This window comes from Oryx dammah, unplaced genomic scaffold (genome assembly GCF_014754425.2).
Source record: "Oryx dammah isolate SB20612 unplaced genomic scaffold, SCBI_Odam_1.1 HiC_scaffold_19, whole genome shotgun sequence".
Lineage (NCBI taxonomy): Eukaryota > Metazoa > Chordata > Mammalia > Artiodactyla > Bovidae > Oryx > Oryx dammah.
Genome location: NW_024070203.1, coordinates 33,640,593 through 33,662,502, shown reverse-complemented (window position 1 = coordinate 33,662,502; position 21,910 = coordinate 33,640,593). Strand labels below are relative to the sequence as shown.

Sequence of the window (21,910 nt, the reverse complement as noted above, 5' to 3'; positions counted from 1 at the left end):
CACCAGTATTATTATAGGAGGCTCAATACTCTAAATAGTCAATGCTTCTAACAAATTAATCTCTCAAACTAAAGACTCTCAAATGACTCCATATTTTGACAAGTGATGTTTAGCTCATTAAGGAAATGAAGCAACTGGCAAGAACAATCTGAATACTTTTAGGGAAAACTTGCTACAGCAGATAATCAAACATTTAATAATTATTCAGTCATTAAAATAGTGTTGTCTTGGAATAGCAATAGAAAAACAAGAAAATGAGAAGAGCTAGGCATACTATTGTAAAATATAATAAAGTAGCGTTTCAACTGGTAAAGAAAAGACATGCTATTTAATGTATGGCTGAATAAGCATATTATATTAAACATAAAAATAAATATCAGATAGATTTAAATCTAAAAATTAAAAAACAAAGCTAACAATTCAACTTTTTGAAATTATGGTAGAGGTAAAATAATTTGAAAAGCACTGCACCTTTGTCTGCAAAGAAACAGTTAATAAAGTACAGTATAACAGTATGCCACAACCTTAACCACCAGAAAGAGTAAGGTACATTTCTTTGTACTGACATTTAAAGTTTCCAAGAAATTAAAAAAAGAATAAAGTGGACTTATTTGTACTGACATTTAAAGTTTCTAAGACATTTTGCTGCATGGAAAAAGCCAGTGGAATGAGCAGACATCAACCTCGATCTCATTTAAGATTCTATAATGAGACACATAAAAGATTAAGAGAAGTTGGCAAGAATATACAGAAGAACTATACAAACAAGGTCTTAATGAGCCCAATAACCATGATGGTGTGGTCACTCATCTGGAGCAGGATATCAAGAAGGCCTTAGAAAGCATTACTAAGAAAAAAGTTAGTGGAGGTGATGAATTTCCAGCTGAGCTATTTCAAATTCTAAAAGATAATGCTGTTAAAGTGCTGCACCCAATAGGTCAGTAAATTTGAAAAACTCAGCAATAGCCACAGGACTGGAAAAGTTTGGTTTTCATTCCAATTATGGGATTGGAATGAAAATTTCAAACTACTATACAATTGTGCTCATTTGTTTATGCTCAAAATTCTACAAGCTAGACTTCAGCAGTACATGAACTGAGAACTTCAGATGTACAGGCTGGGTTTTAAAGAGGCAGAGGAACCAGAGGTCAAATTGCCAATATTCACTGGATCTTGGAGAAAGCAAGGGAGTTCCAGGAATACATTTACTTCTGCTTCATTGACTATGCTAAAGCCTTTGACTGTGGGGATCACAACAAACTGTGGAAAATTCTTAGAGAGATGGGACTACCAGACCACCTTACCTGTCTCCTGAGAAACCTGTATGCAGGTCAAGAAACAACAGTTAGAACACAACATGGAACAACGGACTGGTTCAAAATTGGGAAAGGAGTGCAACAGGGCTGTATACTGTCACCCTGCTTATTTAACTTATATGCAGAGTATATCATGTAAAATGCAGGCTGCATAAATCACAAGTTGGAATCAAGATTGCCAGGAGAAATATCAATAACCTCATATATGCAGATTATACCATTCTAATGACAGAAAGTGAACAGGAATTAAAGACCCTCTTGATGAAGGTGAAAGAGAGTGAAAAAGTTGGCTTGAAACTCAACATTCAGAAAACTAAGATCATGGCATCTGGTCCCATCATTTCATGGCAAATAGATGGGGAAAAAGTGGAAGCAGGGACAGACTTTTTTTGTGTGTGTGTGCTCCAAAATCCCTGCAGATGGTGACTGCAGCCCTGAAATTAAAAGACACTTGGTCCTTGGAAAAAAAGCTATGACAAACTTAGACAGTGTATTAAAAAGCAAAGAAATCAGTTTGCCAACAAATGTCCATCTAGTCAAAGCTATGGTTTTTCCAGTAGTCGTGTATGGATGTGAGAGTTGGACCATAAAGAAGGCTGAGTGCCAAAGGATTGATGATTTCAAACTGTGATGCTGGAGAAGACTCTTGAAAGTCTTTTGGACTGCAAGGAGATCAAACCAGTCAATCAGATCAAACTAGTCAATCCTAAAGTAGCTTAACCCTGAATATTCATTGGAAGGACTGATGCTGAAGCTGAAGCTCCAATACTTTGGCTACCTGATGTGAAGAGATGACTCACTGGAAAAGACCCCAAAGCTGGGAAAGATTGAGGGCAGGAGGAGAAAGAGATGATAGAGGACAGGATGCTTGGATGGCATCGCTGACTCAATGGACATGAGTGAGCAAATTGCAGGAGATAGTGAAGGATGGGGAAGCCTGGAGGGCTGCAGTTCGTGGGGTTTCAAAGAGTCAGACACAACACAGTGACTGAACAACAACAAAAGAAATAAATCACATAAGTTTACAAAGACATTCAATGCAGTAGTATATATGATACCATGTAACTGGAGGCAACTTAAGTGTTCACTGACAACCTGATGGTTAAGCAAGTTACTGATCACCTATACTTGGAGACGGTGCCAAGGACAAACTGTAGACATTGAAAGAGCTTCATGGTACATTGTTAAGTGAGATTGTGTGGGCTGTACCCTTACCCATGTTGGAAAAAGACACTCAGTCTACACGTAGCTTCATGGGCTGACTGGTGTCCCCAAATGCAAGTGCTGGAGCCCTGACCCCCAGCACACTGGACTGCACCTGTATTGGAGTCACGGCCTTGAAGAGATAAGTTATTATAAAATGAGGCTGCTAGTGTGAGTCCCAGTCCAATCTGACCAGTGTTCCTGTAAGAAGACAAAATGTGGACTCACAAAGATTCCCGGGGGAAGAAGGCGCAAGTGAGGACACAGCCAGAAGACGGCCATCTACAGGCCAAGGAGAGCGGCCAGACCTTCTGTCACCTTGATCTTGGACTTCCAGCCTCCAGAACTGTGAGAAAATAAGTTTCTGCTGTTTAAGCCGCCCAGACTGTGGTGTGTGTTACAGACGCCGCTGCTGACTAATACTAACAAGTAAGGGTGTTAGGAATGTACGCACCCAGCTGAAAATAGAGGTCACTTCTGGAGCTCTGGAATAAGAGGGGGGAAAAAGAAACAGATTAAATACATACATATATATATATATATATATACACATACATATATGCTTTTACTATATATATACTTATATATATTACTATATATATACTTTACTATATGTATATATAATTTTACTACATATATATACTTTTACTACATATATAAAGTACTTTATATATGCTCTCATGTTGCTAGAAATGTTGAGAACAGTTATTTCTTTCATAGTTTTTAAAATTAAAGTTTAGTTGATTTACAGTGTTGTGTTACTTTCTGCTGTATAGCAAAGTGACTCAGTTATACACTATACATTGTTTTTCATATTTTTCCATTATATTTTATCACAAGATATTGAATATAGTTTCCCATGCTCTACAGTAGGACCTTATTGTTTATACATTCGATAATAATTGTTTACATCTGCTAACCTTAACCTCTCACTCCATTCTCCTCATCTTTCATAGTTCAAAAAGAAAACAAAGGCAGGGGTTGCTTTGACAAGTAGGGGAACATTTGTAGATACACACAAGACTTTCACCCGTTACATGAGATTTTAAACAGAGTAGATGCAAATAGTACGTTTTGCTTTTAGTTATACAGGAATGTCATAAAGTTTATATATGGAGTATGTATTTTTGAAAAGACTTAAAATATCATTTCTACTTTCAGAAGGTACATTTTCAAAAAAAGAAACTTCACAGCCAGTGTAATTTTAGGTCCAAAGACCCTAATAGAAGACTGCTCCATTTCCTCGATGCCTCTCCATCACTGCAGCAAGCTGCCACCATATTTAGCAAAATCTGAGTTATTCCAAATTAAATAAAGAACACATACAAAGTCAGAAACATTTCTATCCCAGAGAGGGCAGCAGAATCCACAGCAAAGCTCTGTGACTCCATCATCCACGGCCACGCCTCCTGGACACAGGTTCTGATGGGCTGTCTGATCCAATGGTTGGCTCCAAGGACATACTATGTGTTTAGGTCACTAAAGGACAAATTCAAGAAAAAAAACAAAGGGATGAGGAAATCATCATGATTCCCAGTTCTATAACAGGTGGAAACTTAAAATCATTGGCTAGAAGCATAAAAACTCTACTATCAAAGAGTCAAACAACCTAGAGGGGTGGGATGGGTTGGGGCAGGAGGTCCAAGAGGGAGGTAGCATATGTATACTTGTGGCCAATTCATATTAATGTATGGGAGAAACCAACACAACACTGTAAAGCAATTATCATCCAATTTCAAAAAATTCAATCTTAAAAAGTTTCAAACAGCTAGAAGCTGTGTTTTAACCCAGCACTACTTTCCACTCTCTGACACATTCATCCTCCCTACCCACCCTAGGATTACTGTGACGTATTTTTTAACCTGAATCTTGTGGTGTGGGTTTTGCCAGAGAAGAGTTCACTCTGAAATAAATGATGTTGGAGGCTCTGAGGAGAGGAACCAGGTACTTAGAGTAGAGCTATAAAATGACCCTCAATCGCTGCGTCGACAATAGATTGGAGGGGGGAGCAGGGGAGAGCAGGCGGACAGAAGAGTTAAGCATCAACAGTCTCATTAAGAAGATGGTAGTGTTTTGGACCCGAGTATAGGAAGGGAGGGATGAGAAGCAGTCAGATTCTTGCTCTTTTGAAGATAGCACCAAGAGAATCTCCTGGTGATTGAATCTGAGGGGTGAGAGTAAAAAAAAGAATAGAGGATCACTGGAGTCTGGGGCAAAATCAACTGGAAGATTAAGTTGCCAGGTGCAGGGGTTTTGGAGAACCAAGAGTGTGTTTGAGCACATTTTGGAGAATTCACATAAAACACTGAATATAGGGAACTGCCCTGGTCGTCCTGTGGTTAGGATTCTGCTCTTCCAACACAGGGAGCAGATTTGATCCCTGGTCGAGGAACTAAGATCCTGCATGCCTTGTGGCACAGTCAAAATAAATTAGTTAACTAATTTTTAAAAAGGATGACACCAAGATTTAAAACAAAACAAAAACATTGAATATATGATTAGACTTTAGAACAAAAGTCTAAGCTAAAAATAAAGATTTGGGAATGGGACTGTGGAACTGGTGTCTGATGCCAATGAGCCTGGGTCTGACAGAGGTGTGATCCAAGTTCAGAGAGATGAAGAGGGACAGCAGAAGAGATGAGAGGAAGACATGACATCCTGGAAGCCCAGGGGAAGAAGGGGCTTCACGGAAAGGAGGTGACCAAGCATCCTCATCCGCCTTTAGAACATGAAGGGCAAGGAAGGGCCACTGGTTTCACGTCCTGCAGCTATTGCTGTTGTTCAGTCGCTCAGTCCTGTCTGACTCTCTGTGACCCCATAGCCTGCAGCATGCCAGGCTCCTCTGTCTTTCACTATCTCCTGGAATTTGCTCATACTCATATCTGTTGAGTTGTGCAGTTACTGGGCACAGTGATAAAAACAGTCTCCAGGCTGTGGCGCTGTGCTATGCTTATTCGCTCAGTTGTATCTGACTTTTTGAAACCCCGTGGACTCCTCTGTCCATGGAATTCTCCAGGAAAGAATACTGGAGTGGGTTGCCATGCCCTCCTCCAAGGAATCTTCCCAACCCCAGGCTGTGGTGGCACAAAGCAATTTCTTATGCTTATGAACAAGATTGCAGCATACTGTCTACTATTTCTTTCACTTATGTCATAGGAGGAAGAACAATAATAAATAATATTATTTGGAATCAGATTATTATGAGATTTCTGGTAAATTATTGCTATGAATCTATGCTGATGTGATAGAGAAGAGATACATATACACTGAAATATTATAAATTAACGAGAGGAAATCATGGAAGCACAAATAAAAATCACAGAATCTTGCCAAAAGTTTATTTTTATATTAAAAAAAAAAAACTCCTTCCCATTGAATCTTTTCCAAATCCAGTAAAGAGGACAAAACTGACTGGCTGATAAGTCACCTCCCAGTGATCTTAGGTACGACTGGCAAATGCGTTAAAACAGAGGCAGAACCAGGAGAGGCAGAAGCCCTGGGTGGCCTCCGACCTGAATAATCAGCAACTTCACAAAGTGTCTGCAGGTCAGACCAAGCTGGTGTGCAGTTCCCAGGCATGTGTTTCTGCATCACTTTTACCATGAGCCAGCTGCCTGCACTCTGACAGGCCTCTGGGCCTCCAATTTTTCACCTATAAAATAAGGGATGAGAACAAAACCTCCAATTCTAAAACTCCACAAGTCTGTGTGTGTGTGTGTGTGTGTGTGTGTGTGTGGTATGTGTGTGTGTGTGTACGCTCAGTTGTGTCCAACTCTGTGCAATCCCATGGTCTGTAGCCTGCCAAGTTCCTCAGCCCATGGGATTCTCCAGGCAAGAATACTGGAGTGGGTTGCCATTTCTTCCTCCAGGGTACCTTCTCAACCCAGGGACTGAACCCAGATCTCCTGCACTGGCAGGAGGATTCTTTACCAACTGAGCCACCAGGGAAGCCCCCACAAGTCTATACCAGCATGAAAATGTGAGTGTCATTCAGTGCAATCATCAAGGGCATATACAAGGGAACTGCATTCTTCTAGACATATTTTTAAGCTCACAAGATTATTCTCATGTACAAACTTGATGCTCCTGACAGCTTTAGTTCCCAGAACCCCATTCTCTATGCAAATGGACTGACCCATGGATGCACTGAGCTGATGCGACACTGTTGGATCATTACATGCAGGGAAGATTCAAATATTGACACCTTTCTCTTCCTCCCCAGAACTAGTCAACTCAGAATATTTAGTAATAACATACGACTATTGCCCTCAACAGTCATGAGTAGGAAGGTGGTGACATTGTCCCCCAGGGGACTTCATGTGCTGTGGTGCTAAAGGAGATGCTTAGCTTGCTTCTCCAACAAAGAGATCCTGAATCTAATATTTCAAGCTTTGTCTATTGATGTAGCAGAACTGAAAATCAAATCAAAATGAAACAAAAAACTCATTATAAGGAAAGGCAAGGGTTAGATGAAGATAACTTTGCCTTCCAGAAATAAGTCATAAAATGCAGATGCTTGGCTTATAAGCATTTACTTTTCTTATGAAATAGGTTCAAGAAAATAATAAATAACAAAAATGCAAATTGGCACTCTAGGGCAATAAAAGTCTAAAGAAAGAGCACTGTTGGCTTTCAAGTTCTCGTTAGGTGTCAGATGAAACTCATGAGCAAAAACAAAAAACCACTTCTTTGTCTAGCGGATATGTCCCAGGTGGCTCTAGGGGTAAAGAATCTGCCTGCCAAGCAGGAAACGCAAGAGACGCAGGCTCAGTCACTGGGTCAGGGAGGTCCCCTGAAGGAGGGCATGGCTACCCTCTCCAGGATTCTTGCCTGCAGAGTCCCATAGACAGAGAAACCTGGCGGGTTACAATCCAAAGGGTTGCAAAAAGTTGGACAAGACCCAAGACTGAGCACGCACACACAACTAGATTAAAATTTTCCAGATTGATCCTTTATTGTGAAGTAAATAAGTTGTTGTTTCTTATTTTTACCCTCATAAACCAAGACATGATGAGCATTTTTGTAGTTTTCCCATTATTTCCTATGGTTAAATTCCTAGGATTGAGTTTACCCTGGTTCAAAGCATGTCAATTTTTGAAATTTTGATACAAGTTCAAATTATTCTCTAGAGAAATGCAAATCAAAACCACAATGAGGTACCATCTCACGCCGGTCAGAATGGCTGCCATCAAAAAGTCTACAAACAATAAATATCTGGAGAGGGTATGGAGAAAAGGGAACCCTCTTACACTGTTACACTGTTGGTGGAATGCAAACTAGTACAGCTATCATGGAAAACACTGTAGAGTTTCCTTAAAAAAACTGGAAATAGAACTGCCATATGACCCAGCAATCCCACTGCTGGGCATATACACCGAGAAAATCAGAATTGAAAGAGACACGTATACCCCAATGTTCATCACAGCACTGTTTACAATAGCTATGACATGGAAGCAACCTAGATGTCCATCAGCAGATGAATGGATAAGGAAGTTGTGGTACATATACACAAAGAAATATTACTCAGCTATAAAAAAGAATGCATTTGAGTCATTTCTTATGATGTGCATGAAACTGGAGCCTATTACACAGAGTGAAGTAAGTCAGAAAGAGAAACACCAATACAGTATATTAATGCATATATGTGGAATTTAGAAAGATGGTAACAACAACCCTATATGCAAGATAGCAAAAGAGACACAGATGTAAAGAACAGACTTTTGTACTTTGTGGGAGAAGGCGAGAGTGGGATTATTTGAGAGAATAGCATTGAAACATGTATATTACCATATGTGAAAGATGGTCAGTCCAAGTTCAATGCATGAAGCAGGGGACTCAAAGCTGGTGCACTGGGACAACCCAGAGGGTTAGGGTGGGGAGGGAGGTGGGAGGGGGGTTCAGGCTGGGGGACACATGTACACCCATGGCTGATTCATGTCGATGTATGGCAAAAGCCACTACAATATTGTAAAGTAGTTAGCCTCCAATTAAAATAGATTAATTAATTTTAAAAATTATTCTCTGGAAAGACTGATCCAATTTTCACTCTTACCAACAGTGTGAAATTTCCAGTAAAACTATCTTGGATGGTTAATGAAACCAACTCCCTACTTGATAGACTAACACTGCTTCATCCCATGCACACACGTGTATTGGTTCTTTTCTTTTCACATCATTCATCATTTCTGTGATATATCTAAACATCTACATAACATTTTGAGTAAAAATAAATTTCCAATGTAAAAATCTGTACAGAATACTCCAAATTTCATTCAAATGTTTGCATAGAAAAAAACCTGGGGACTTCCCTGGAGGTCCACTGGTTAAGACTTTGCCTTCCAATTATATTTAGAAATTTGAATGCATTTATATGTGCACATTTTTCTTGAAGAATTTTTATAGATTTCATCAAATTCCCAGAATGGTCTCATTCCAGTTCTAGTATCGGAGATCCCAGTAATAAACGCATGGAGTCCATTTCCCAGAGGAAGAAATATAACAAATGACTAAAGAACACATCCATAAGTGCAACAATTGAGTTCCCTACAGTTGAGACCAATTATGAGTTTAGCTTCACAAGTAAGTCTATTGTATTATAGTTATCTGTTTAACTAGAAGCAATTGTACTCCTATTATCTACTGCTAAACTCTAAACTGCTAAACTCTCTGTGCAAGTGGTCATTTTTCTACTATAAAATACTCATCTGGGTAAAAATGCCTGTGATAATAAAAAATTCCATCTTTTTAAAGACTCTCGTATGTTAAAATAAGAATATCTGGAATTAAATAAACCAAAGACTCCTAATAAGAGACCATAAAAAAAAGACTTTGCCTTCCAATGCAGCAATGCAGTGGATGGTGGGTTCAATCCTTTGCCACGGAGCTAAGAAGATCCCACCTGCCTCGAGGCCAAGAAGAAAAATCCTGGAAAACACCCTCCCGAATATTAATAATTATTATGTTTTGATGGCAGGAGAGAGTCAGAAAACAAAATGAACAAATGAACACATCAATCTAAAACATGATTTCTGCCTGTGAAATGTTCTTTCTCTGGGAAAACTAGAAAGGGCAATGTGATAAAATGGAAGCCAGAGAGGGTGGGAGGAAGCTGTGCAAGGCTGAGAGAGAGCAAAGGCCCGCTGAGATTCAGATAAGCTGAGCTCCAATGATGAGAAGGAACCAGATCACAGAAAATGAAAAAGAGTGAGGGAAGGAAGGGGCCAGGGGATGGGAGAGCTGGATCAGATCCTGGGAGGCCTTCAGGGCCCTGGCAAGGAATAGGGCTTTATTCTGCCTATAGTGGGAGAAGGTCGGTAAATGCTAGGCAAAGGCCTGGCAGGATAAGAGCTTTGTTAAGATGAAATGTATCTGGGAAGGGAGACAAGCTGCTGCCAGTTGGAAACAGAAATGGTAATTCCATAGCTGAGCAGAGTGGAATAATTCTGGATGATCCATGCCAGCCACACTGAGTAAGACTAATTGGACACCTCCATGTAGGCTTGCGGATGCTCCAGGATGCCTCAGCCCAGCAGGAAGACAAGGGGGTCCTCTGGGCAGGAGGGAGAAACACACTGCCAAGGTGCTCTCCATGCTTGGGGATCCAGCCAACAGCAGCCAGTGTCCTAGAGGCTTAGATACTGCCTCCAAAACACAACAGTTTTCTACCCCGAAGGTTGCCCTTGCCTGGCATCCTTTCATTTATCTCTTGTCGCTAGCTCTGATCCCCCTAAACTCACCAGAGAGAGGAGGTAGCTAAGAAAGAAAGAAGATGTCTAGTGGGAGGCAGGAGGGATGGTAAATTCACTGTTTCTAAGATCTCAACAGAAGTTGAGTCTTTCCTCAAAGCTTGGGATCCTGGAAGGAAAATCAGAGTTCTGGAAACTTAAATCAGCTGGAGAGCCATGCATATAATATTGTGAGATAAGGTCTTCAGTGAACAGAACCTCTTTGTATTGGGTGATGGAATAGATAGTACTCGGGCTCTGAAGTAAAACAAGCTGAGATTCAAATTCCTAGGGGTGAATCACTTCATGTCTGAACTTCAGCTTCCTATAATGGAAAATGGGTTTTATAATCATGCTGACACCACATGATCCTCAGCAGGTCAAATGAGGCAAAATCGTATATGCCAAAATTCCTCAACAACCTGAGATATGCAGAAGACACCACCGTAATGACAGGAAGCAAGGAAGAACTGAAGAGCCTCTTGATGACAGTGAGAAAGGAGAGTGAAAAAGTTGGCTTAAAACTCAACATCCAGAAAACTAAGATCATGGCATTCAGTCCCATTGCTTCATGGCAAATAGATGGGGGGAAAATAGAAATAGTGGCAGAGTTCATTTTCTTGGGCTCCAAAATCACTGCGGACGGTGACTAAAGCCATGAAAAGACACCTGCTCCTTGGAAAGAAAGTTATGACAAACGTAAACAGCATATTAAAAAGCAGAGACATCACTTTGTCAACAAAGTTTCCTCTCGTCAAAGCTTTAGTTTTTCCAGGAGTCATGTATGGATGTGAGAGTTGGACCATAAAGAAGGCTGAGAGCCAAAGAATTGATGCTTTTGAACTGTGGTGCTGGCGAAGACTCTTGAGAGTCCCTTGGACTGCAAGGAGATCAAACCAGTCAATACTAAAGGAAATATTCACTGAATATTCACTGAAAGGACTGATGCTGCAGGTGAAGCACCAATACTCTGGCTACCTGGTGCAAAGAGGTGACTCACTGGAAAAGATCCTGATGTTGGGAAAGATTGAGGGCAGGAGAAGGGAACGAGAGAGGACAAGATGGTTGGATGGCATCACTGACTCAATGGACATGAGTTTGAGCAAACTCTGTGAGAAAGTGAAGGACAGGGAAGCCTGGAATGCTGCAGTCCATGTGGTCAAAAAGAGTTGGACACAGCTTAGTGACTGAACAATATCAACAAAAAAAATCCCTGGCCTGTAATGAAAGTGTAAGTGAAAGTTGTTCAGTCATGTCTGACTCTGTGACTCCATGGAATCTTCCTGGACCAGGGATTGAATCTGGGTCCCGTGCATTGGCAGGCAGATTCCTATCCACTGTACCAGCAGGGAAGTCAGTCCTTCCATTTATGTTTGAATCACGTAGGTATACACTCTACTATTATCCCTAGCGTAAGAACCAGGGGAGAATTGGTAAACAATATTAGAAGCAAAGTCAGACTGAGCTGTGTGGTTGTTTTGTGCCTTGTATAATATGCATATAAAAATCACCAAGCAGTTAGCAAAATACTAGGCAAAAATTGAGAGAAAATGTGCATCTTACGGACACAACCCAAACCATTCCTATACTCTGTTCTCTCTCCTAGTGTGAAGCTATTTAATCACTTTGATCTTTTCTAAAATTTTATATTCTATTTTCTTTATGTTCTTGTTAAAAGCAAAGTCAGAATAAAATCAAATACTCAAAAAAATCCAACATTTTTGCATTAAAAAGTAAATTAAATTCATGACAACCCTGATTATAATCTCATAGTCTTTGTTATAGGAATTGACCAGCAAGTTCTTAAGTTTACATGGAAATCAAAGGACCTAGAAGAGTCTGAAGAAGACTAAAACTGGAGAACTTACACCACCTGACTTCAATACATACTGCAAACCTACAGCTTTCAAAACAGTGTAGTACTCAAATAAGGATCAATAAATACACCAACAGGGCAGAATACAGAGAAGAAAAACAGACCCAAGCTTATAGGCTTATTTGATTTTCAGCAAAGAAGACAAAAACATTGGGAAAATGGACAATCTTTTCAGCAAATGGTACTAAAACAACTTGATATTTGGTGGAGAGTGGTGGTGGAAATAAAGCGTGATCCCTATCTCACACCATATACAAACATTATTTTGAGATGGACCATACACCAAAATGTAAAAGCTCAAACCATGAAATTTTCAGGAGGAAACATAGGAGGCTAGTTTTCTGACTTGAGGGTAGATAAATGTTTACTAAAAAAAAAGAAACAATAATAATAATAGGAGAAAAGTAGTCATTAAAAACAAAATGTTAAAAGGAAAAGTGATAACCTGGACTTAATTATAATTAAAAATTTCTTATTAAAAGACACCTTTTAAAAATGAATAAGCAGGACTTCTCTGTTGGTCCAGTGGCTGGGACTCTGAGCTCCCAATTCAGGAGGTCCAGCTGTGATCCCCTGACTGGGGAACTAGATCCCACAGGCTGCAACTAAGACCCAAGGCAGACAAATAAGTATATATATTTTTAAATGACTAAGCAAACCATCAACTGAGGGAGCATATCAATCCGAGAACGGACTGGTATTAAGGATAAAGTAAGGCAGAAAGTGAAGAGGAACTAAAAAGCCTCTTGATGAAAGTAAAAGAGGAGAGCGAAAAAGTTGGCCTGAAGCTCAACATACAGAAAACGAAGATCATGGCATCCGGTCCCATTACTTCATGGCAAATAGATGGGGAAACAGTGGAAGCAGTGGCAGACTTTATTTTGGGGGGCTCCAAGATCACTGCAGATGGTGACTGCAGCCATGAAATTAAAAGACGCTTACTCCTTGGAAGGAGAGTTATGACCAACCTAGATAGTATATTCAAAAGCAGAGACATTACTTTGCTGACTAAGGTCCGTCTAGTCAAGGCTATGGTTTTTCCTGTGGTCATGTATGGATGTGAGAGTTGGACTGTGAAGAAGGTTGAGCGCTGAAGAATTGATGCTTTTGAACTGTGGTGTTGGAGAAGACTCTTAAGAGTCCCTTGGACTTCAAGGAGATCCAACCAGTCCATTCTGAAGGAGATCAACCCTGGGATTTCTTTGGAAGGAATGATGCTAAAGCTGAAACTCCAGTACTTTGGCCACCTCGTGCGAAGAGTTGACTCATTGGAAAAGCCTCTGATGCTGGGAGGGATTGGGGGCAGGAGGAGAAGGGGACGACCGAGGATGAGATGGCTGGATGGCATCACTGACTCAATGGATGGGAGTCTGAGTGAACTCTGGGAGTTGGTGATGGACAGGGAGGCCTGGCGTGCTACGATTCATGGGGTCGCAAAGAGTTGGACATGACTGAACTGAACTGAAGGACTCCATATTTATATCTACAACTGGGATATAAATATCTCAATGAATAAACAGATAGAAGGTTTGAATACATATGTCACAAAGATATGATTAGTTAGTAATCTCATTAAAAGCTGCCCAGTGTCACTAGTCATTAGGAATATGTAAATTAAAATCATGTAAGGTGTCCCTGTGAGGCTTCCCTAGTAGCTCAGCTGGTAAAGAACCTGCCTGCAAAGCAGGAGACCCTGGTTCAATTCCTAGGTTGGGAAGATCCCCCTGGAGAAGGAATAGACTACCTACTCCAGCATTCTTGGGCTTCTCTGGTAGCTCAGACTGTAAAGAATCCACCTGCAATGCAGGAGACCTGGGTTTGATCTCTGGATTGGAAAGATCCCTGGAAGAAGGAAATGGCAACCCACTCCAGTGTTCTTGCCTGAAGAATCCCATGGAGAGAGCCTGGTGGGCTACAGCCCATGGGTTCACAAGGAGTCAGACACGACTGAACGCAGCACATACCACAAGGTATCACTGCAAGTGCTAGCAAGCATGAGGAGTAACTGGAGGCCTCAGACATTGCTGTGGGAATGTGAAACTGGAGCAACCACTTTGTAAAATGATTCCATGTTTCCTTCAGAATTACTCTAGCAATTCTCCTCCTGCATATAACCCAAGAGAAATGAAAATGCATGTCCTCAAAATACTTGTATATCCTAGTGGCTTTATTCAGGATAACCCAAAACAGCCAAGTGTCTATCAATAAGAGAATGGAAAACAAGCTTAGTGTTTTCATAAAATGGAATACTAATCAACAACAACAACAACAAAGAACAAGCTAGGAATACACACAACTACTGGTGGAGTTGGTGGAGGTGCGGTGTGGATCTCAAAGATATTACGCTGAGTGACACAGAAGAATACAAATTGTATGATTCCTTTTACATGAAGTTCTGGAACAGGGAAAAATAACCTGGAAGTAGAAATAAAGATAGTGAATGGCTCTGGGTGGGCAGGGACAAAGACTGACTGCAGATGAGCAAGGGGAGTTTCTCAGGTGAAGAAAATATTGTACACCCTGGAATGCCTAGGTGTATGCATTTGCCAAGATTCATAGAACTTCAGAAGTGTTCATTTCATTGTGTGTACATTTTACCTTAAAAAAACTGTAAACAATATTAAATTTAGGGAAAGGGTACTGATTCCTGTAACTTACTTTGAAATACATCGAAAAATAAGATGGGTTGATGGATGGTAGAGGCACCCCACTCCAGTACTTTTGCCTGGAAAACGCCATGGACGGAGGAGCCTGGTGCTGCAGTCCCTGGGTTCGCTGCGAGTTGGACACGACGGAGCAGCTTTGCTTTCACTTTTCACTTTCATCATTGGAGAAGGAAATGGTAACCCACTCCAGTGTTCTTGCCTGGAGAATCCCAGGGATGGGGGAGCCTGGTGGGCTGAGGTCTATGGGGTCGCACAGAGTCAGACACGACTGAAGTGACTTAGCAGTAGCAGCAGCAGTAGAGGCATCAATAAAGCAGGCATAATCATATGTTAATGGTAAAACCTAGGTTGTGGGTATACAGGTTTATACTGTAAAATTCTCTCAACTTTTATGTATATTTAAAACTTTCTGTAGTTAAATGCTGGGAAAAATGAACTTGAAAGCTTTTTTTATACTTCTTGTAGTTTGGAATGAACACAGCTCTATATTAACATCCATCTGGGACTGTCTACATCTTCCAGATCCTGGGCCATAGCTGGCATTGCCAATCATGTTCTCACCCAGGCACCCCTTTTTATACATGCACAGTTCATCCCACCCCTGTGCTCCATACTCTGTTCAAATCTGTCCAGAAGCATCATGACAATTATTGATCATTCCCCTATCTTTAGGTCATTTTGAAACCAAACCTGTCAATCTTCTTCTATCAGCCCCACACCAAAGCTGTGGTTTTCATGGCTTTTTACCCTGTCCCGATCTTTGTGCAGATTCTGGGAATATAGCCCTCTCCTGGGCTGGCCACTTGGCAGCGTGTTTGCCCAGATGCCTAATTTCAAGAGTTGTCATACTGAGATTATTTTTGACTGCATAACTTTTTCAACCAGCAGGTACCTTACACACCAGATGGCTTCCTGCTCCTGCCTTTCTCAATAGGATCTTCTAATCAGACTATTACATGGTGTGCTTACGGTATCATAACTAGTCAGAGGTAAAATGAAGAGAGAAACCCAGGCTTTCTGACTTCACAAATCTCCCTCCAGTGATCTTAGTTATCTTAATCTCATTTTAAAAATAAAAAGAGAACAGGTAAGGGGAAAAGTTCACCTTCATGGAACTCATTCAGAAAATACAAATATTATTCCAATGGTTAATTGTGGAATAATAGGAATTATTTATAGGAATACATTTCCTCTTGTAAAGCACAGTAGGATTTCTGTGTGCTTAGAAGGTTGGGTGTTTGTGGCCCACGAAGGCTGTGATTACAAGGAAATAAATGGTCTGAATGCCAACAGCCAGGTGTCATCAAGATTCCTAGGTGAACAGACATGCATGGAAAGAAACTCAGACCGGAGAGGAGGAGGGAGTAGAACGATGAAACTGAGGATTAAACTGCCATTGTCATCTTTTCAGTTCTGTAAGGCCATTTTCTGGAATTTTATCATGTTGAAGGGTTATCTAATTAATGACCAGGAGCTTTCCTTAGAAGATTCCCACCTTCTCCATACTCTGGTCTTGCAAAGATGTTTTTGAATGTGGATTCAGACTTACTGCTCTCTGCATGGCAGGGTTTAGGCCCACTCCTCCAAGGACAGGCTTACACGAACCCCATTGCTGGCCTCAGTGGTGAAGATGGGGTAACAATGAATTGCCTCTAGGCAGGGAAAAGAGGGGAAAGAAGTGATTATTTTTCACTTTCCTAGGAAGTTTACCAAATAAAAATTTTAAATGAATAGCTCTCAGTAATGGAAATTCCTCCATGATTTTGGCGCTTCAGAGACGCCAGTAAAGAGAAACCATGAAGACTGAGGCTCTCCACATTGGAGAGCTGCTCCAGTCAGCATGCCTGGAGTGAAGAGACTCTGGGACGGAGGAGCAGCAGGGCAGGCTGGGGGCGGTGGTGGGTGGGGGACAGGTCCTTGGGGAATTTGTCACCCCTAGAGCTTCCCTGGTGGCTCAGATGGTAAAGAATCCCCCTGCAATGCAGGAGACCCAGGTTCGATCCCTGGGTCAGGAAGATGCCCTGGAGAAGGAATGGCAATCCACTCCAGTATTCTTTTCTGGAGAATCCCATGGACAGAGCAGCCTGGCTACAGTCCATGGGGTCACAAAGAGATGAACACGACTAGGTGACTAACTCTTCACCCGGGTAAGGCTTTAAAGGCTTTCCTGGTGGCTCAGACGGTAAAGCGTCTGCCTACAATGTGGGAGACCCGGGTTTGATCCCTGGGTTGGGAAGATCCTCTGGAGAAGGAAATGGCAACCCACTCCGGTACTCTTGCCTGGAAAATCCCATGGACAGAGAAGCCTGGTAGGCTACAGTCTATGGGGTCGCAAAGAGTCGGACACAACTGAGTGACTTCACTTTAGGGAGTTAGGGGGAAGGAAGGAAGGAAGATACCAGGATTGGGTGGGCTTTGGGGAGGATTAGTCTGAGGTTGAACTAGGGGATGTTCTGGACCAAAAGGAGACTGCAGACAGGATATATGCTGAATAATGCCAAAATCAGCCATTGTTAGTATCCTTGAGGTGTTGGGGACACAGTGTTCCGTGAAAGATTTTAGCTGGTTTGAAGTACCTTTAGCACATTTCTGAACACAAAAGCCTTTTACTGACCCCTTTGTGCAAAGAAGCTCCCCCTAGAGTTCTATAGGCTTACAGATGTCTTAAAAGCATCTTCTAGATAATAAAAATCTGATTGCAGTTCAAAGGTACTGAAGTTAACCTACAAGTAAAATCAGGAAAATGGGAATTCCTTGGTAGTCCAGTGATTAGGACTTCACACTTCCACTTCCAGCCCTGGTTGGGCAGCTAAGATCCCACATGCTACACGGCACAGCCAAAAAACAATATCAAGGAAACAGGCTTGGGGTACTCTTTCTACCCCCTTCTGATGCCTATGTCAGAAGCTTTCTCTATCTCCTTTATACTTTAATAAAACTTTATTACACAAAAGCTCTGAGCGATCAAGCCTCATCTCTGGCCCTGGATTGAATTCTTCTCCTCCCGGGGCCAAGAATCCTGGCGTCGTAATTCAACAACAACCTTTCATCTTGGGGGCTCATCCGGGATCCTTCAGGACAAGATGGGAGCTAACAATTCCAGCCTCACTCCTTTGAACTCTCGGGAAGATCTAATGGATACCCCATTAGACAATCCTGACCTGGAAATATTTACAGATGGCAGTTCTTTTGTTCAGGATGGAAAGCGTAAAGCAGGTTATGCCATGGTGACTGCTGAACAGGATTTGGAAGCAAAATCTGGATTACAATGAAGTGGGAAGTATCCTGGAGAGGACTGGGAAATTGATTTTACTCATGCCAAAAGCTAATGGATATTCTTTCTTACAAGTTTGAGTAGATACTTTTACTGGATGGATTGAGGCTTTTCTCTGTCGTAGTGAACAGGCTAAGGAGGTTATAAAGATTCTCTTCATCAGTGGAAGGCTTCCCGTGGTGGACATCTCCACTTCAAGGAAAGGACTTTCTCCAAGTCTGTGGATACCTTCGACAACAATCACATGTGATGCCTCTTCTTCATCTGATGACATCTACCAACCCTAAAATGGACTGGTGCAATACGTTGCACTTTAACTGTGGACTTAATGTGTCTTTTAATTTTGATTTTAACTTGTTTTAATGACTATGTTGCCTAACATCTGTAATTGTATAACTGGATTTATTTCTAGCCGCATGAAAGCTTTTAAGTTACAAATCGTTGCTCAAACTCCTGCTACTGCTGCACCTTCCTCCAACTACTATTTGGGGTCCCTGGATCAGATATCCTCAATATGAGGATTAGGAGAATATATTGCCTCGCCAATTTAGGGACAACACCCCTTCTCAGCTCAGAAGCAGTTATGGAACCAGAACGACGCCCCTTTTCCCTAGGCAACATAATTCTCCTAAAAGAAAAGGGGGGAATGAGAGAGTCATTTCCTAGGCAGGTTGATAAGAAGTCTAGGGGTCCCCAAGGAGAGAGGGGTCTGGAATTCTCAAGGAGGAAGAAAGGACAAACTTTTCTCCTTCTCTACATTCCTTAGGATTATATAACAATGTATTATGCCTGAGGACAGTCTCTGGATTAAACCTTCTGGCTAATTCTGTAAATTATGGGAGTAGACCTGCTCTTTACAAGGATTATATAACAACAATGTATTATGTATTATGCCTGAGGACAGTCTCTGGATTAAACCTTCTGGCTAATTCTGTTATCTTAAAATGTAAATTATGGGAGTAGGTCTGGTGAGGTCTTTACAACCTCCAGACAGTCTTTGGATTTACTGGAGAGTATATAACTCCATTGCTAACACTAACAAGTGGGTACTCTTTCTACCCTCTTCTGATGCCTATGTCAGAAGTTTTCTCTATCTCCTTTATACTTTAATAAAACTTTATTACACACACACACACAAAAAGGAAACAGGCTTGATGAAGACATGGAAGCAACCCAAGTTTCCATCAACAGATGAATGGATAAAGAAGAAGTGGTACATGTATATAGTGGAATATTACTCAGCCATTGAAAAGAATGAAATAATGCCATTTGCACCAATATGAGGGGCTTCCCAGGTGGCACTAGTGGTAAAGAACCTCCCTGACAATGCAGGAGACCTAAGAGACACAGGTTCAATCCCTGGGTCGGGAAGATCCCCTGGACGAGGGCATGGCAACCCACTCCAGTATTTCTCCCTTGAGAATTTCATGACCAGAGAAGCCTGGCAGGCTGGAATCCATAGGGTCACAAAGAGTCAGACACAACTGAGGCGACTTAGCACACACGCACACAGCAATATGGATGGATCGAGAGATTGTCATACTAAGTGAAGGAGTCAGAGACAAATATTATATGATATCATTTATATGAAGAATCTAAAATATGGTACAAAGGAATTCAGTGACAAAATGGAAATAGATTCATAGACATAGAAAACAAACTTATGGCCACCAAAGTGCAAAGGGGGGAAGAAATAAATGTGGAGTTTGAGATTAGTTAAAATATAAAAATAACAGTGATTTACTGTTGAGCACAGGGAATTATATTCAATATCTTATAATAACTTTTAATGGAAAAAAAATCTAAAAAATGTATATGTATAATGGAATCATTTTGCTGCACATATAAAACTAACACAGTATTGTAAGTCAACTCTACTTCAATTAAAGAAAGAAAACAGGCCTGAGGATGGTGATAATATTTAGTGACTATTGATAACATATGTCTGCAATTTTTTTTATCAATTGTAAGAACTATTTACATTAAGCAATGGTTTACAGGATTTACTCTAGGTCTTTTGGGAAGCCCCCCTAGAGGAGGAAAGGGCAACCCACTCCAGTATTCTTGCCTTGGAAAACCCATGGACAGAGGAGCCTGGCGGGCTACAGTCCAGTGGTCACAGAGTTGACACGACTGAGGCGACTGAGCACATAGCACCACACTTCAGGGTAAACACTTCAGATCAACATTCTTTCAGTTCAAGTGCCTTTTATCACATGCTAAAAAAAAAAAAAAAAGTTCAGTTCCGGAATAAGTGAGGGTTAGACAGATGTGTAATTTGTTGTAATTTTCTGTCCAAACCAGCACACTTCTGAGAGCAAGAGGAGGTGATATTAATAACCACACTAATTACATGGTCACCCTGAGTGTAGGTATAATATGGGTGATTAATTTCAAAGCACTTATAAACTTAGTGTGAACAGACATGGCCTTGAGATGATGTTAGTCAATTTTAAATGTTTCTCATAAAAAGCATTCCATGATCAGTAATCTTATAGACAGCCTTGATAATTTTCCACTGTAAACCAAATTCCAGTAACTTCTTTCCCTGTAGTTAAGTGGTTTCATACTTTTGTTTCAAAAATATAATTGTGATTGGTTAGATTTCTAAAAATCAAACACACACAAGCACATAAACAACTTTTCTTTATCATTTCTACTTTAAGTTTGACCTTTACTATAACATTTAATTTCCTTTGTCCTTTGAATGGTAGCTTGGGAAGCATTAACATTTCTGCAAATATGTCTTAATAATCTTTTCTTTTTCTATGTGTTATTCAAAAATCCTAATTTCATAGGTCAAGTTAATTTGTATTTTTTTGCACTTTTTCCTTATTTAACAATATAGCTAAATTCTCCAAAATTTTGCAATAAAGAACTATGTATGTATGTGTATTAAACCACTAAGGCCTATATGCTGGTGTATTGCATCTTTCCCAAACACATTTATATAGGATTAGAGTGTATGGAGGTGTCTGAGTTACTACACAGAGGGGCCAAGGCCATGACAGAACTTATTACTAACATTTCCCAAGGGAAGGGGGCTCAGGGGAAGGTGTAGCCAGAGTGCATTGTAGTGCCAGAAAGTAATAAAGTATACACATACACTCATGGTGACTGGGGTGTGTCAATGTGACATGGAGTACCCTGAAAGAGCTCCGAATGGTCACAGTTGGAACTATCTAAACAACATAGTATTGGATAAAACCTTAAAATATAAAGTAAATATCCATGAGTCTATACTCTATGTGAGTAAATATCCAAGACTCTATATCCATGAATCTATTCATAAATCAATTACTGAATTTTTTAATGAGGAAGAATGCACAAATATGTGCTGGAACGACTGTGAGGAAATACCCCACATCCAAGGGCAGAGAAGCCCCAGCAAGAGGGTAGGCGCTGGAGTGCCTGTGAGGAGATACCCCACATTGAAGGAAGGGCCTTTGCCCTTTGAGAAAGAGAAGGGCAAAGCAAGAGAAGCCCTAGCAAGGTGATAGGAGGGGCAAAATTGCACTTAGAATCAAACTCCATACCTACCAGAGACGCTCAGAGGCTTCAAACAAACCTTGTGCACACAAGGACCCAGAGATCCCAGAGAGACTGAGACAGAACTGTGTCTGAGTGTCTCTTGCAGAGGTAGGGGTCAGCAGTGGCCTGCTGCAGGGGCAGGGGCTCTGGGTGCAGCAGACCTGGATCTGGCATAAGCCCTCTTGGAGGAGGTTGCTATTAACCCCACCATAGAGCCACCAGAACTTACACAGGACTGGAGAAACAGACACTTGGAGAGCACAAACAGAACCTTGTGTGCACCAGGACCCAGGAGAAAGGAACAGTGATCCCACAAGAGG

At 41.0% G+C, this 21,910-nt stretch overlaps 1 long non-coding RNA gene across 1 annotated transcript; it reads left to right on the top strand.

Annotated features, from left to right (window-relative positions):
- The first annotated feature begins 5,324 nt into the window (after positions 1–5,324).
- Positions 5,325–13,287, top strand: LOC120878570. Its single transcript, XR_005724583.1, has 3 exons — positions 5,325–5,411; positions 8,112–8,117; positions 13,276–13,287. It is a non-coding gene; the product is annotated as an uncharacterized LOC120878570 (long non-coding RNA).
- The last annotated feature ends 8,623 nt before the right edge of the window (positions 13,288–21,910 follow it).